Genomic DNA, 14,902 nt, shown 5'->3' on the forward strand with positions numbered 1-14,902 from the left:
TACACAGACTGCTTATACACATAACCCACACATCTACAAATGGGCAAAGGCATGTAAATGCTATGAAAAAATTTATAAATCAATTCATAGGACTGTAATTCAAGTATGTATTTTTCAGTGCAATCCTTGATCTTTACTGCCTACAAAAGTCCATAGATACAAAAGAATGACTTCAACATATATTTGTAGAATGAATGCAAGAATAAATAATTTGAATTTTAAAAAAGTTAATGTCAGTGAAATATATTTTCCACATGAATTAATAAAATCAAATAAAAATTTAAGAAACAGTATCTTTCCCTAAACTATAGTCCAATCCATTGTCTAATGTCTAAGATTATTTAGATGATCAAATCCTTCAGCTATTTTTTTCTTTTAACTAAATAAAATCCAATCAATACTTTTTCCTAGGAATCTGAATTGAATTTTCATGAGATCTACGAAGAAATTTAATCAATGATTATGGTTGGGGATTTAAATCCTTTATTGTTTCTTAATTTGCATGATAAACAAATACCTTTGTGAATTCTCCCTGAAAAGATAATCACATACTGTATTTAAAGAGACTTGCATCTTTAGCTTAATTTAACTTAAAAAGAAACATTTATGTTCTCATTAAGTGTTCTACAGTTTTATTTCATTGATTTAAGTTTCCCTTAAAATGCACAAAACTGCTCACACTAGTAATTACCCTAATTTTTAAAAATGTAGTCACAATTCAATCATTAAGAAGAGAAGCAAAGCTTCAGTCCATTAGCAGTTGTTTATAATAGCACCTCTCAATTGATTAAACTGTAGATTTTTTTTGTAGGTCTTGTTTTATAAATTGAGCTAGTCAAGTAAACATAGCATTTGGTAATAGTCTTCATAGCAACTGTCAAAATGACTTATTGTTTTTATAGTCCTGCATTCCTTCAGAATTAATAATACCTTTGTGCCCTTATAACACTTATTATTGATGCCATGAAGTTCTCTATATTTAATGAGTAGATGTTTCATTATAGTACATAGCTCTGTTGACAGATAGAAAATTTTTCTAATCTGTTTCTCTTTTCCTCTTGATTGAAAGATTGTAAATATGCAATTAACTGTTGAAGTAGAAGTAAAAAGAAAATATCAGCTGTCAAGTATTGCTTTTGAAAGAGACAAGATGCTTTAAGCTAAGAAAAGCATGACAAAAGATAAAAACATCCTTTCCAATAAGGGTGAAAGTTGCAAAATGTTTAAACATTTAATTTTTCTTCTTCTACAAAATAATTGTAATCATTGTCTTCTATGAAACAGAAATTAATGAAAAGACACATTATTTTCCTACAGAGCTGGTTAAGGTCAAGCTCTTATATTTTTCTATCAATAGTCAGCTTATAATTTTTATATTTAATTGGTTTTCAGTATTTTTCATTAACGATGGGGTCACTACCTTCTAAGAATACCAGAAAATACAACTATAGGAGTTTGTAATTTATAAAAGTTACATCAGTCAAAATAGCAGCTAGGAATTTTGGGTCAATACTAGTTAAAGTACTTTTTTTTTTACCTCCTTTCAGTTTATCAATTTAATTTTAAAATGGCAGAAGGGTTTTCATATTTTGGTATCTCAAATTACACTCTTCAATTTTCTGTGACATTTTTTGGGTAGATTTCCATCTTTTATTTCATAAGACCTACACTTTTTCAACAGATTGCCAGATACAAAATGATTTGTGTGACCTATAAGTAATAGAAACACATTCCTATTTATGGAGGAAAATATTAAGATATTTTGGAATGTGCAAATATATCATAGAGATTTGTAAATTAGAAATGCAGATAAATTCATTGCTAAATATTATTTTATTATAGTTTCTCTATTTTATGTTATATAAATATTATATTTACAATATTTATATTTATAATTTTTATAATTATTTTATTTATTTCATATATTTTAAATGAATTTAACTTCCCCCATCAGTTTAGTTTGTCTGTGGTTTATGAAGAACAATCCTTTACTTTGTAACCTAATGAAAAGTAAATTCTTTTTATTTTGAAGAGACAAGGACATTTTCATTTTTTTTCCTGTTAGCTTTATAGTCTTACTATAGGCCTGGTGCACAAAATTCATGAATGGGTAGGGTCCCTAGGCCTGGCTGGAGATCAGGGCTGATTGGGGCCATCCGGCTGCTGGCTGTGGCCTTGCTTCCTTGGCTACTGGCTGCCGGCCAGGGCCTTCCTTCATTCTGCGCCACCCCCTGGTGGTCAGCCCACATCATAGTGAGCGATCAAACTCCCGGTCTCCCTGTTGAACTCCCAAGGGGACACTTTGCATATTAGCCTTTTATATATATAGATGGTTCTAAGTGTTTGATAGACTTGGAAGTTTTGTTTGCATATGCTATCATGTAGGGATCCAGTTTTACTTATTTCTACATAGCTATTTTCCTCTGCAATTTTTATAAAATCGCCCATCGTTCCCCCAGTAATTTGTAAGGCCATCTCTTTCATTTACCAAGTTTCCACGGACAGATAGTCTGTATTTGGGCTCTTTATACTGTTTCATGATTGTTTGCTCATTCATCTTTCTATATCGCATTATTTTATTGCCATGATTTTGTCATACATTTTTCTACCATTGCAGGGTACTTCTCCCCAATTCACTTTTTTGTTTGTTTTTTAAAAAATTTATCTTAGATACTGATAGGTAATTGTTATATGGATTTTAAAGCTACTATTTTCAAGTTCCCCCTAAAAATCTTGCTTTGAATTGACTTGAGTTTGAGAATTAATTTTGTGGGGGTGCAATGGGAATTAATATCTTTGTAATATTGAGTTTTTTCCAATTAAGACTAAGATATTTTAAATATAACTTGTTTACATGTTTTATGTCTTTACATGTAGATTTTTAAAATCCTTGCCCAAGGATATTTTTTTCATTGATTTTAGAGAGGAAAGGAGGGAAAAAGAAAGAGAGAGAGAGAGAGAGAGAGAGAGAGAGAGAGAGATCAACATGCAAAAGAAACATCAATCAGTTGCCATCTATACCATCCCTGACTGGGCTAAAACTGGAAACCTAGTATGTGCTCTGACTGGGAATGGAACCTGTAAGCTTTTTTTTTTTTTGTTTACAGGACAATGCTCAACCAACTGAGCCTCCCAACTGGGCTCATTACATGTAGCTTTAACAGTGTTTTTTATTTTCCATTTTTCTTGATATTTAATATATTTTTAACTCTTTAATCTTTATTATTTTTGCTAGTTTTTAATGGAATTGAAAAAAATTGAATTTGTAAGGAAATCTATCTGGTCATCTTGCTAAGGTTTCTCTTTTTTGGTGAAAGAATCAAAAACTACCCAGGAAGTGAGAGTGAAAATTAGCTTAAACTGAAAAAGCCAAAAGCAGCCCTGCCACTCATTAATCAGGATGGGACACAGACGCAGATAAAGTCAGCTGCGAAGTTAACAGCACTGTGTCACCCAAGGCCATACTGCAGTTGTAAAATGTCACAAAAAACACACTTTGAGTGATTACAGCATCCTCTCCAAAGAGTCCTCAGACCTGCGTTGCTTGTTTCATTAATTAGAGGAGATACACAATTGCTTAGCCACTTTTACCGTAAGACAGCACTCAAGCCTAGCCAGTGTGGCTCAGTGGTTGAGCGTCAACCTATGAACTAGGAAGTCACGGTTCGATTCTCAATCAGGGCACATGCCCTGGTTGCAGGCTTGATCCCCAGTAGGGGGCATGTAGGAGGGAGCCGATCAATGATTCTCTCTCATTGTGGATGTTTCCATCTCTCACTCTTCCTTTCCCTTCCTCTCTGAAATAATAATTAAAAAAGCACCCAATTTCTCTGTAATCCCTGCATTTTAAAATTCCTCCTTAAAAACAGGGTCCATCCAGAATTGATCCTTAGACTCTCCTCAGAATCCTTCACAGAGAAAAAAGCCTAATGCAAAAGGAATCCCTCCTCTCTCTTCTTTAACAGCATTGCATCTTCCTCTGGAATTTATTCCTTGAATGCAAGCAAAAAACAAAACAGAAACATTAAGCTTTACAAACTATATTGTCTGCTGAGGTTTCTATGAAAATAACCAAATATTCTTCAAAACATGATTTTTTTTGTCTTTTCCCTCATGGCTATTATCATATTTCTTCCCCAATTGCATTGACAGTGACTTAAATGCATATTTTTATGTGCTTTTGGTCATTTGTATATCTTCCTTTAAGTGGAGTGAAGAGTTAATTTTACATTTTGGATACAAATCTTTAAATATATGTTCTCCCAATCTGTGGCTTGCCTTTTAAATTTCTGTATATATAAAAAGCAAAAGTTTTTAGTTTTGATGCAGTTCAGTTTATTAATATTTATCTATGGCTTGTGGTTTTGTTATTGGTGGAAAACTCTCCTCATTCCAACCCGTTGCTATTGGGAGTGGAGTTATTGGGGTGCTGTTGAAATAAGAATTTCCAGAGGTCCCTACTGGAGGATGAGATACTGTAAAAAGCTTTATTTCTGCGGAATTACACTCCTGAGTTTCCGAAGTCTCATTTCCATCAGCCCTGCCGCAGAAGTGCAGCTGTGGCTTTGGCAGAGCTAGGATCGAAGCCAGTGTCCCGAGCTCCCACTCCATGTGGGAGCACAGTCCAGTCCAGCATCAGGCTGGCTTAGTGTGTTTTCCCCACTTCAGTCCATCAGTCCATTGTGTGTGAGGTCCAAAGGGCCATGTGGCTATGGACGAAACACAGGCAAATGCAAGGAAGCAGGAGCAAAAACCAAAGAAACTAGGGTCAAGAGAGTGAGCTCCTTTGCCTAGGGATTATGTATTCACAAATTTCCATGGCCTTGCAGAAGCCCTGCCCCTCTGGCCAATAGTTTCTGTCCGGAGGTTTGACTGGCAGCAAGCACCTTCCTTAAGTCACTCCAGTTCCCTGCACAGGTGCCCGGCTTCCCCTTTCTTTGGTCCCTTCTCCCAGTGATCTGCAGGGAATGGACCGGTGGTTCCCTGGGGAGTGTGAATTGCAGCTTCCTGGTGAAGCTGCCCAAATGACCACGCTTATAATGTCGGGTTTCCCCTTTTGCTCCTTTTCTATTATTAATAACTAGAGGCCCGGTGCATGAAATTAGTGCACAGGGGCTGGGGGGTGGTGTCCCTCAGCCCAGCCTGCACTCTCTCCAATCTGGGACCCCTCGGGGTATGTCCTACTGCCTGTGGGACTGGGCCTAAACCGGCAGTTGGACATCCCTCTCACAATCTGGGACTACTGGCTCCTAACCTCTCACCTGCCTGCCTGCTTGATTGCCCCTAACCACTCTGCCTGCCAGCCTGATAGCTCCCTAACTGCACCCCTGCTGGCATGATCACCTCCAACTGCCCTCCCCTGCCAGCCCGATCACCCCCAACTGCCTTTCCCTGCAGGGCTGATGGGACTGGGGGACTGAGGCTGGATGAGGCAGGGCTGAGGGGACTGGAGGACTCTGGGTGGATGAGGCAGTCTTGAAGGGACTGGGCACAACTGTCTTGTGGCTGTGGGTGCCTCCATCTTGTGAGGGTGTGATGGTCAATTAGCATATTCCCTCTTTATTAGATAGGATTAGCTAATTACAATGATATGAATTTTTGTGTTTTATCTAAGACAGTGGTTCTCAACCTTGGCTGCACATTAGAATCACCTGGGAATCTTTTTTTTAAATCCTGATTTCTAGGCCTCATCCTCCAGAAATTCTGTTTCTTTGTTACTAATGTTGTGGCCCCACCCCATGACAAAGAAACAGAATTTCCAGAGGATGAGGCCTAGAAATCAATATTTTAAAAAAGATTCCCAGGTGATTCTAATGTGCAGCCAAGGTTGAGAACCACTGATCTAAGAAATCTTGGCCTAACACAAGAACTAATGATTTCTGTTTTTATTTATTAGAAGATTTATAGTTTTTGGTTTTACATTTAAGTCTATGACACATCTTGAATGAATTTTTATATTTGATGTGGGTAGGATTTAAGGTTCATTATTTTTCCATAAAAAATTTAATTGGTTTAGCATCATTTGTTGTAAAGGATCTACTTTCTTCGAATCGTCCTAATAACTGATCAAAATTACCCATGTATATGTGGGTCTATTCTGGGTCTTATTCTGGTCTATTGATCCATACATACATCATTATGCCAATCCTGCACTGTTGTAATATCTCTATCTTGATATTAAGTCTTAAAAGTCAGAGAGTGTTTAACTGTTCTTTTACAAAATTATTGTGGGTATTCTAGTTCTTTTACATTTCCACATAAATTTAAGAATCAGCTTGTACCACATTAAAAAAAAAAAGCCTGCTAGGATTTTGAATGGTATTTCATTAAATTCATACTTTGAAGAAAGTCATTTTCTGACAATCTTGTCTTCTGATTCATGAGCAAAGTATTTATTTAAATGTTCTTTGTCTTTTCTCTCCTATAGATTTCAATGTACAAAACTTGCATTTACCAAAACCATGTTTAATAGTTAAAATTCCAGTCACAGTACTTACAAATGGGAGAGATATCCCTTAGCTTTTTAATTATAATTATAATACACTAGAGGCCCAGTGCACAAAATCTGTGCACTGGTAGGAACCCTAGTAACTGCTGGCTTGGGCCTCCCTCCCTTCCCCTGAGGCAGTCCCGCCCCCTGGTCAAACTCCTGGACTAACTTGGTCAAGGGGACAATTTGCGTACTACACTTTTATTATATAGGATTCTTTTTTTATTTCATATAAGAAAGAAGAGGGAGAGAGAGCTAGAAACATCAGTGATGAGAGAGAATCATTGATCACTGCCTCCTGCACACTCCACAATGGGGATCAAACTCACAACCCAGGCATGTGTCCTAACGGAATTGAGCCATGACCCCTGGTTCATAGGTCAATGCTCAACCACTGAGCCATGCCAGCCAGGCTGTATGTGAAACATTTTTATAGTGGTCTTAGGGAAACATACACTTGAGTATATATTATGGCTTTGTCTTTTAGTTCACATATATTTCCTTTTGTATCTAATCTGCTTCAGTGTCTACTTTTAGACTCTTTATTTTTCAACTTTAGAAGTTCATTTTTTGTCTTTTCCATACCTTTTTTTCCTCTTGTCTTGTTCATATTTTTCTTTTGCCTTTGTGATCATATGGAACAAATTTATAATAACTTTGTCAATGTCCTTTACTGTTAATCCCATCATCTCTGATTTCCTTTTGTTTGGTTGATTGATTTTAATCTCTTAAGGATCTTATTATGCTGTTTCTTTGCATGCCTGGCAATTTTTTTATTGTATTCTAGGTTATCTTGTTCATGCTGGACATTTTTTTTATTTCTTTGAAGAATATTTGGTTTTGTTCTGCCACACAGTTACCGGGATCTGTTTGATTCTTTCAAGGATTTCTTTTATGTTTTGTTAGTGCTAGTTCAGGGCAGACACTCTCCCTGATTCCCCATCCCACAGTGTTCAATTAGTCTTGCTATTAGGCAAGACCCTTAATACATGAGAGCTCTATCTAATGCTCCTTTCTTATGAGATCTCTTTGCCATGGCTGGTAGCAGCACAGACTATTAACAGCCTGGTGTAAAGCCAAGGAAATTGTTCAGCTTACTCTGCAGTGGTTCTAGCAGGGTCTCTTATATACACAGAGCAGTACTTAGCTGAAGTCTCAAAGGGATTCCTCTGCAGATATGCAGAACTATTTCTCTTGTAGACCCTCCTCTACAGTACCCCGCCCACAATTCTAGGATCCTTGGTTTGCTTGAACTCCAATTACTTACTCCTTTGTAAGTAGGGAGACTGCTGAGCGAAGTTTGGTTTTTTTTATTCTCTCACTGCATCCTGGAAATTACCTCTAGGAGGTAAGCTTGGTCAGTCCTAATGCTCACCTCATTTTTCCCTTTTCCCAGTCCTGCTCTACCCGTTTTCCTATATTTTGGCTGTTTTTGTAGTTTTGCAGGGAAAGCAATTCCTATCGCAGTTATTCCTTCATGGTCAAAGGAGGAATTATTTAGTTTATTTTTAAAATTTTTTAATACTACTTAATGCACTGTCCTTATGGCTTTTGAAATAAATAATTTTACTAGCCACATTCAACAAGACAGAGAGCTTTCCTGAGTTTTAATATTTTCTATAACAATTTGCTGTCTCATCATTGACAGCTTGTTAGAACTTAACCTCGGTTTTGCTTTAAGTCATCATTTTAATTTTTATTTAATAAAATTTGAGCATTAAAGTTTTTATAACAATTTGACATGTTATGTTTCCCCCAAATTTTAACATTATATCTTGTTTTCCAAATTGATTGATGTATAGTTTATAATATTTATAATCACTATTGTATCACTAGTTTTTTCTTACTCTGAATTTAGTTTATTTTGTATCTTGTTTCAGTTATATTTATTATATCTTACCAAAATTTTGTATATTTTATGTGCTGTTTTCCAAAGAACCAATTTTTTTAGAATGTCGTATCTTTTGAGTTTTACTGTGGTCATTTATCTCTATGTCATTGAGTCCTGCTACTGTTTATATATTTATTTATTTCCCACCTATTTATTTTGGGTGTGTTGTGCTTTTCCTAGCTTCTTTCCATATCTTTCTTATTTACTGATAAATTTATTTATTTATTTTTATCTTCACCCGAGGGTATTTTTCCATTGACTTTAAGGGAGAGTGGAAGAGAGGGAAAGACAGAGAGAAACAATGATGTGTTTAGAGAATCCAGGACCCTTTGGTCTTCAAGCTGATGCTCCAGCCACTGAGCCAAACCGGCTAGGGCATGATAAAAATATTTTTAACTGCTTAAAAATATAAAAGCAGAAAAACTTAGAAACAATTATGAATAGGCAATTCGTAGAGGTGATAAAGCCACATGATTTAGAAATCTGTGTAGAAACTTCTAGAAATCATATATATAATATGTCATTTTATTTCTATCAGGTTGTCAAACCTTAGAGAGTTATATAATTCCCGAAGCCAACCAAGTTTGGGGCAAGGAGTGAGGGTACTCATATATTACTCACATTTTTAATTGAGTGAAGCTATTTCAGAGGGAATTCTGAAAATGAAGTTAGGAATGTGAATGCCATAAAATCCAGCAGTCCCTTTCCTAGTTATGTTCTCCAGAGAAAATCCACTAGAACTTCAACTCCTTGAGGCAAGGGCTTTTGGTTTCTGTTGTTCACTGACATATCCTACATGCCTAGAACAGTGCACGACACTGAATAGATGCCTAACACATATTTGCTGAATGAAACAGCTCTCTCACACAGGTGTTGCCAATGGGTAAATGTGATAATGTTCACTGTAGCACAACTTTCTGTAGCAAAGAAGCCTTCACTGGATACATTAGTAAGGGAACATAGAAAAGAAATGTAATAATATTTCATTTCTAGCTGCAGTAAGAAGCAGTGAGGACACAATAACATGATATGAAATGAAGAGTAGGCATTAGAACAAGATCAAAGCAATATATCAGTTTAAATGAAAAAAAAACCCCACATAAAACAGAACTTTATATTTTAAAAGAGGCATATATTTTATAGATATTAAAGAGTGATTAGAATAGGTAAGAGAATGAAAATGGGTCAGAATAGAAAATTAAAGTTAAAAAAATAAAAGGAAGACAGTGGCATCTTGCACTGGCCGGTCGTGGGATGCTGTACTTCATCTGCATTATGCCTTCAAAGTCCAAGGAAAAAAAAGTGTATGCACCCATGTAATTTTAATGTTTGGGGGGCAGTCTTTTTAAACATACAATTCACTAAATGACAGTTTTTCAAGAAGGTCTCAGATTACATAGTTACTTTTTTTTGCTAAATGAATTGGTGCTATACTCCAGTGAGGGTAATATATGAGTACCCTCACTCCTTGCTCTAAACCAGGTATTTTTGAGATTAATTTACAATGAACAATCTGGCTGGCTAGTTTGTGGCAGACAGGCCGCCTATTTGTTTCAGTAATGCACACCAGCATTGTAAACAATCACATCATTTTACAGAACAATTGAGGGAAGCCATGGAAATAATACGCAAGGAAGATATGAAGTTCACATTTTTATGTCACTTAAGTCAGATTGTTATCTCAAAACTGGAAGTTATCACCATTGGCAGTTGTCCTGGGGCCTATTAGCATACATGTGAAATGACCTTCGTGCAGGCCCATATTATAAACATGTGCTGTGTCTGTCCACTTCGGATGCCTGTGGTTGAGCTATAATGATGAATGTCATGATCTCAAAGTGAGGCAGAAGCCTTCTGTGTTAACATGTAGGCCTAATGGCCATTGAAGAAAAAATAAACTTATTTTCCTATATTGAGAAAACTTTGTTCTCAATGGCCATTATTAGAAATGGGTAAAATTGCCCTAGCCGGTTTGGCTCAGTGGATAGAGCATCGGCCTGAGGAACAAAGGGTCCCGGGTTTGATTCCAGTCAAGAGCATGTACCTTGGTTGCAGGCTCCTCCCCGTCCTGGGCCCTGGTCAGGGCTTGTGCAGGAGGCAACCAGTCAATGTGTTTCTCTCACATCGATGCTCCTCTCTGTCTTTCCTTCTCACTTCCACTCTCCCTAAAAATTAATGGGAAAATGTCCTTGGGTGAGGATTAACAAACAAACAAACAAACAAACAAACAAACAAACAAATAAGTTACAGGTTCATTAAAAAAAATGGGTAAAATTAAGGGATTAAAAATTACTAATTGGTCATTACATAATAGTCACGGGGAAGTAAACATAGGTAATACAGTCAATAATATTGCAATAACTATGCATGGAGCCAAGAAGGTACTTGAAATGTCCGAGTGGGGAACACTTTGTAAAATATATGATTATCTAACTGCTATGCTGTACACCTGAAACTAATACAAAATAATGTTGAATGCAAACTGTAATTGAAAAATAAAATAAAATAAAAGAAATGGGTGAAACGAGTAGCAAAGGGGGAAAATGTAGTAGAAAATACCCAGTTGAATACTGCAAGGTTTTAGGGAACAGACGCAGCCGGCTGTTGGAAGAGCAGGCACAGAGGAAGTGAATGGGTCCTCTTGTGCTTGAAGTCCTTGAAGAGTGGAAGATAAGAGACCAGAATGTAAAGCACAAGGAGAAAAAAAAGATTACAAAAGAGCCTATATCTTCAAGGTCCTGTTCAAAGACGGAGCCTTTTGAGGCGAGCACAACAGTTACAAGAAGATTTGTCTCTTTACTATAAATTTCATGCTGCCCTTCTTGTCATTTTAGAGAGAAACATTTTAAAAGAAGGGTCTCCATTTTCTGTTAGCGATAATTAGGGGAGAAGGAGTTTGGAAAAAGACTGCACCATTTCTGTGGTTTAAGGATTTTGTTTGGTTCCATCTAAAATTTTTACTTTCTATGTATGTATTAATTATATCCACACAATTATAGGAAATACTGGAAGTTATTACGTCCTCCTAGTACATCTGCCAAGATGTTTTATATTTAAAAAGTATTTTATGATTCTATGTTTAATACTTAAAGAAAACCTCAAGTAAAAATCTTAAACTTAGAACGAATGTAACTTAAAAATTTAGTCTAATCACGATATTTTAAAATCTGATTTTATTAAAGTTTTAAAATTATAAAGTATGTGAGTATATTTTCCTAGTAAAAATTACAACAAAAATAATTTTAATAATATTATTATAACAAAAAAATAAATTATAACAAGAAGATAAACCCAAGGGACCTCTGTGGGAGAAAACGTTTTGGTGGCAAATGACTGAAAATTTAACCCAAATGGCCTACGTGCCTGCAAGGATTGACTGACTTAGAGGGGGAAGCCCGTGGCTTCCCGGGGTTCCAATGGCGGCAGGGCTCCGTGTCTCTCTTTGCATGTGCCCTGGCGCAGCCACCCACCACAGGGGCTCGTTCCCGGCTCTTCTTCCAAGGTTGCAAGGTGGCTGCAGTGCCTTCAGCTTTCTTCCTGCTGGTTTCGTTTTATAACAGCTTTTAAAGAGTTTCCAGAACTGAGTTTCATTTGTTTTGATTTATAGACCCGAGCCAATCACTGTTTCTTGGAACTGGAAAACACTGATTGCTTTGGGCCTTGTTTACCTGCTTCAGTCTTGGTTAGGAGTGTTCGGTTTCTCCCAAGCATGTTGGTTCACACAGAAGGTTACTCCAAAAGCAAAATCAGTGCGCTTTAAGGAGGGGAGTCAGTGCTGGGGGGTACAAATGATAGCTGTTCCCTGTAGTTTTCTTTCAAATGCTGATCCTCTCCTATATCGCTGAGAGTCACTGTCAACAATTTTTTTGGTGGCTATTCATCCAGACATATCTTTTGTGATTTACATAAAATATTTATGCATGAGGGGAAAGATTTTATTGTGTATTTTTAGTCTTACTTACAAACCCCCTGCATTTCTACATTAAATAATGTAACATTTTCAACTTGCTTTTTTATATTTGCTTTGAAAATCTAATCATGTTAGTACATATGAATCTATCTCGACTATGTAGGTATATAGAGGGCTGTCTCAAGAAAGCTAGTATCTACAGATCTACCTTAACAGTTACTGCATGATTTTATATAAGACACATATATTATAGTATATTAACTATATTAAGCTACCATGTACTTAGTTACTATTCAATTAAGGATTTTTCTCTCTCCCTCTGCCATCTACTCATATTTTAATATTAGCAGTGCCATAATAAACATTCTGATATACTAGTTTATTCTTACATATGGAAATATTTCTTAAAGGTAAATATTTTTGAGAAGTGGCATTATTAGGTAATGCCAAATTTCCTTTGAAATAGCTGTACTAATTTTACTCATAGCTATTTACAGTTTACTTTTACGCAAAGTGTGAAACAGTTTGCTGATAATTGTCATTTTACTTGATATAATCCATCCGTAATTTTTGCTAATCTAAAGGATGAAAAAATAGTATCAGATTTTTTTTTTGTTTTAATTTGAGTTTTTCTGTTGATTATTGAAGTCTATCATCTTTTTCTGGCTTTATTGGCCTTTTGCTTTTTTATTTCTATGAATTGCCTGCCATGTGCTTTGCTGTTAATAAATATTTTTGTTTAACTCATTTGTAGATTTTTAAAAATCCATTCTGAATGCTATTTGTCTTATTAGCTGGGTGATAAATACTATAACTAAGTCCATTATTAGTGTTTTAAAATTTATTAATTTATTTCTTTATGGCTTTTTATTTTTTTTAAAGTGAGATATAATTGACATATAACATTTTATGTATACAACATAATGATTTGATAAATGTATGAATACACTGCAAAATGATTTCCACGATAACTTTGGTTAACATCCATCACACATGTATAACCCAAATTCTCAATTCCTTTATTTTCAATGTTTCTATTTTATTTGGTTTGAGATACATCTCTTGTAATCATCAATAAACTAAGTATATTAGTCAAGAATGAGTATCTCTGTAATTTAGAGGTGTTTAAACTATTCACATTACTTATTATTCACATTTATTGTCATTGATATTTCATAATGTGGTAATTTTCAAATGTTGACTGACTTTATATTTTTGTATTCTACTTAGCATTTGAGGTCATTTGATTCTGATAGACTCTGCTTGAACAGTCAGCCTCTGGGAGGGCGGGAGCTACTTGTAGGGTTGTGGTCCACACTGTTTTAGAGTGAGGGAGATAGACAGGATGTGCTACTAGATCATTGCCTCGTCTCACTTCCCCACACTCCCATAATAAACATTCCCACTCAGAATAAAATACCCCAGATGCTACTGCTTGGCCCTGGACTTAGGAGATGACATGGAGGGATCTCTATTTCTGGTTCCTGGAATTGAGTTACTTAAGTTGATCACCTGGTTATATCTCTGGATGCCCTCTCTTCACAGATTCTACCATTGTGGTTATACTTAGATTTGCTATAACTTTCTGTGTCAGCACAGTCCTATAAGCTAAATTGTGTTCTGATGTGCAGGCCATCCTGCGAAGTACATATAACCATTACAGATTTCTCCCATGCCCTAAACCACTGAGTATTCATATCAGTTTTCAGCAATGCTATGCGCACATATTATTTACAGGATTTGATGCAAGAGGTGAGACTACTGATGTTAGATCCAATCAGTCTGCCTCTTAAAACCAGATCCTTTAAGCACTGCTATGTTTAGATATTTGTTGGCCTGGTTAATTCATTAATGCACATTAGATTCTGCTGCTAAACCCTGCATTTTATATTGACCAGTACAGTTTGACCTCTCTGTTCCAAAAGCTATTAAAGATTTAATTAAAATTCTCTCAGACAATATAGATATCATATAATAGTATAAATTACTTGGTTTTTTAAATAACAACTTTATTGTCCTTTCCTTTAAGAATATACAGCCTATTTTTTAAATTTAAATTCTTTATTGTTTAAAGTATTACATAAGTCTCTTTTTCCCCCATTGACCTCTCCTGAGCCGCCCCCACCCCCCAGCATATGCCCTCACGCCCCCCACCCCCATCTGTGTCCATTAGTTATGCTCATATGCATGCATACATGTCCTTTGGTTGATCTCTTACCCCCTTACCCTCCACCTTCCCTCATAGGTTGGATAGTCTGTTGATGCTTCTATGACTCTGGTTCTATTTTTGTTCATCAGTTTATGTTGTTCATTATATTCCACAAATGAATGAGACCATGTGGTATTTTTCTTTCACCAACTGGCTTATTTCGCTTAGCATAATGCTCTCCAGTTCCATCCATGCTGTTGCAAATGGTAAGAATTCCTTCTTTTTTACAGCAGCGTAGTATTCCATTGTGTAGATGTACTGCAGTTTTCTAATCCACTCATCTGCTAATGGGCACTTAGGCTGTTTCCAAATCTTAGCTATTGTAAATTGTGCTGCTATGAACATAAGGGTACATATATCTTTTCTGATTGGTATTTCTGGTTTTTTTTTGGGATATATTCC

This window comes from Myotis daubentonii, chromosome 17, assembly GCF_963259705.1.
Source record: "Myotis daubentonii chromosome 17, mMyoDau2.1, whole genome shotgun sequence".
NCBI lineage: Eukaryota > Metazoa > Chordata > Mammalia > Chiroptera > Vespertilionidae > Myotis > Myotis daubentonii.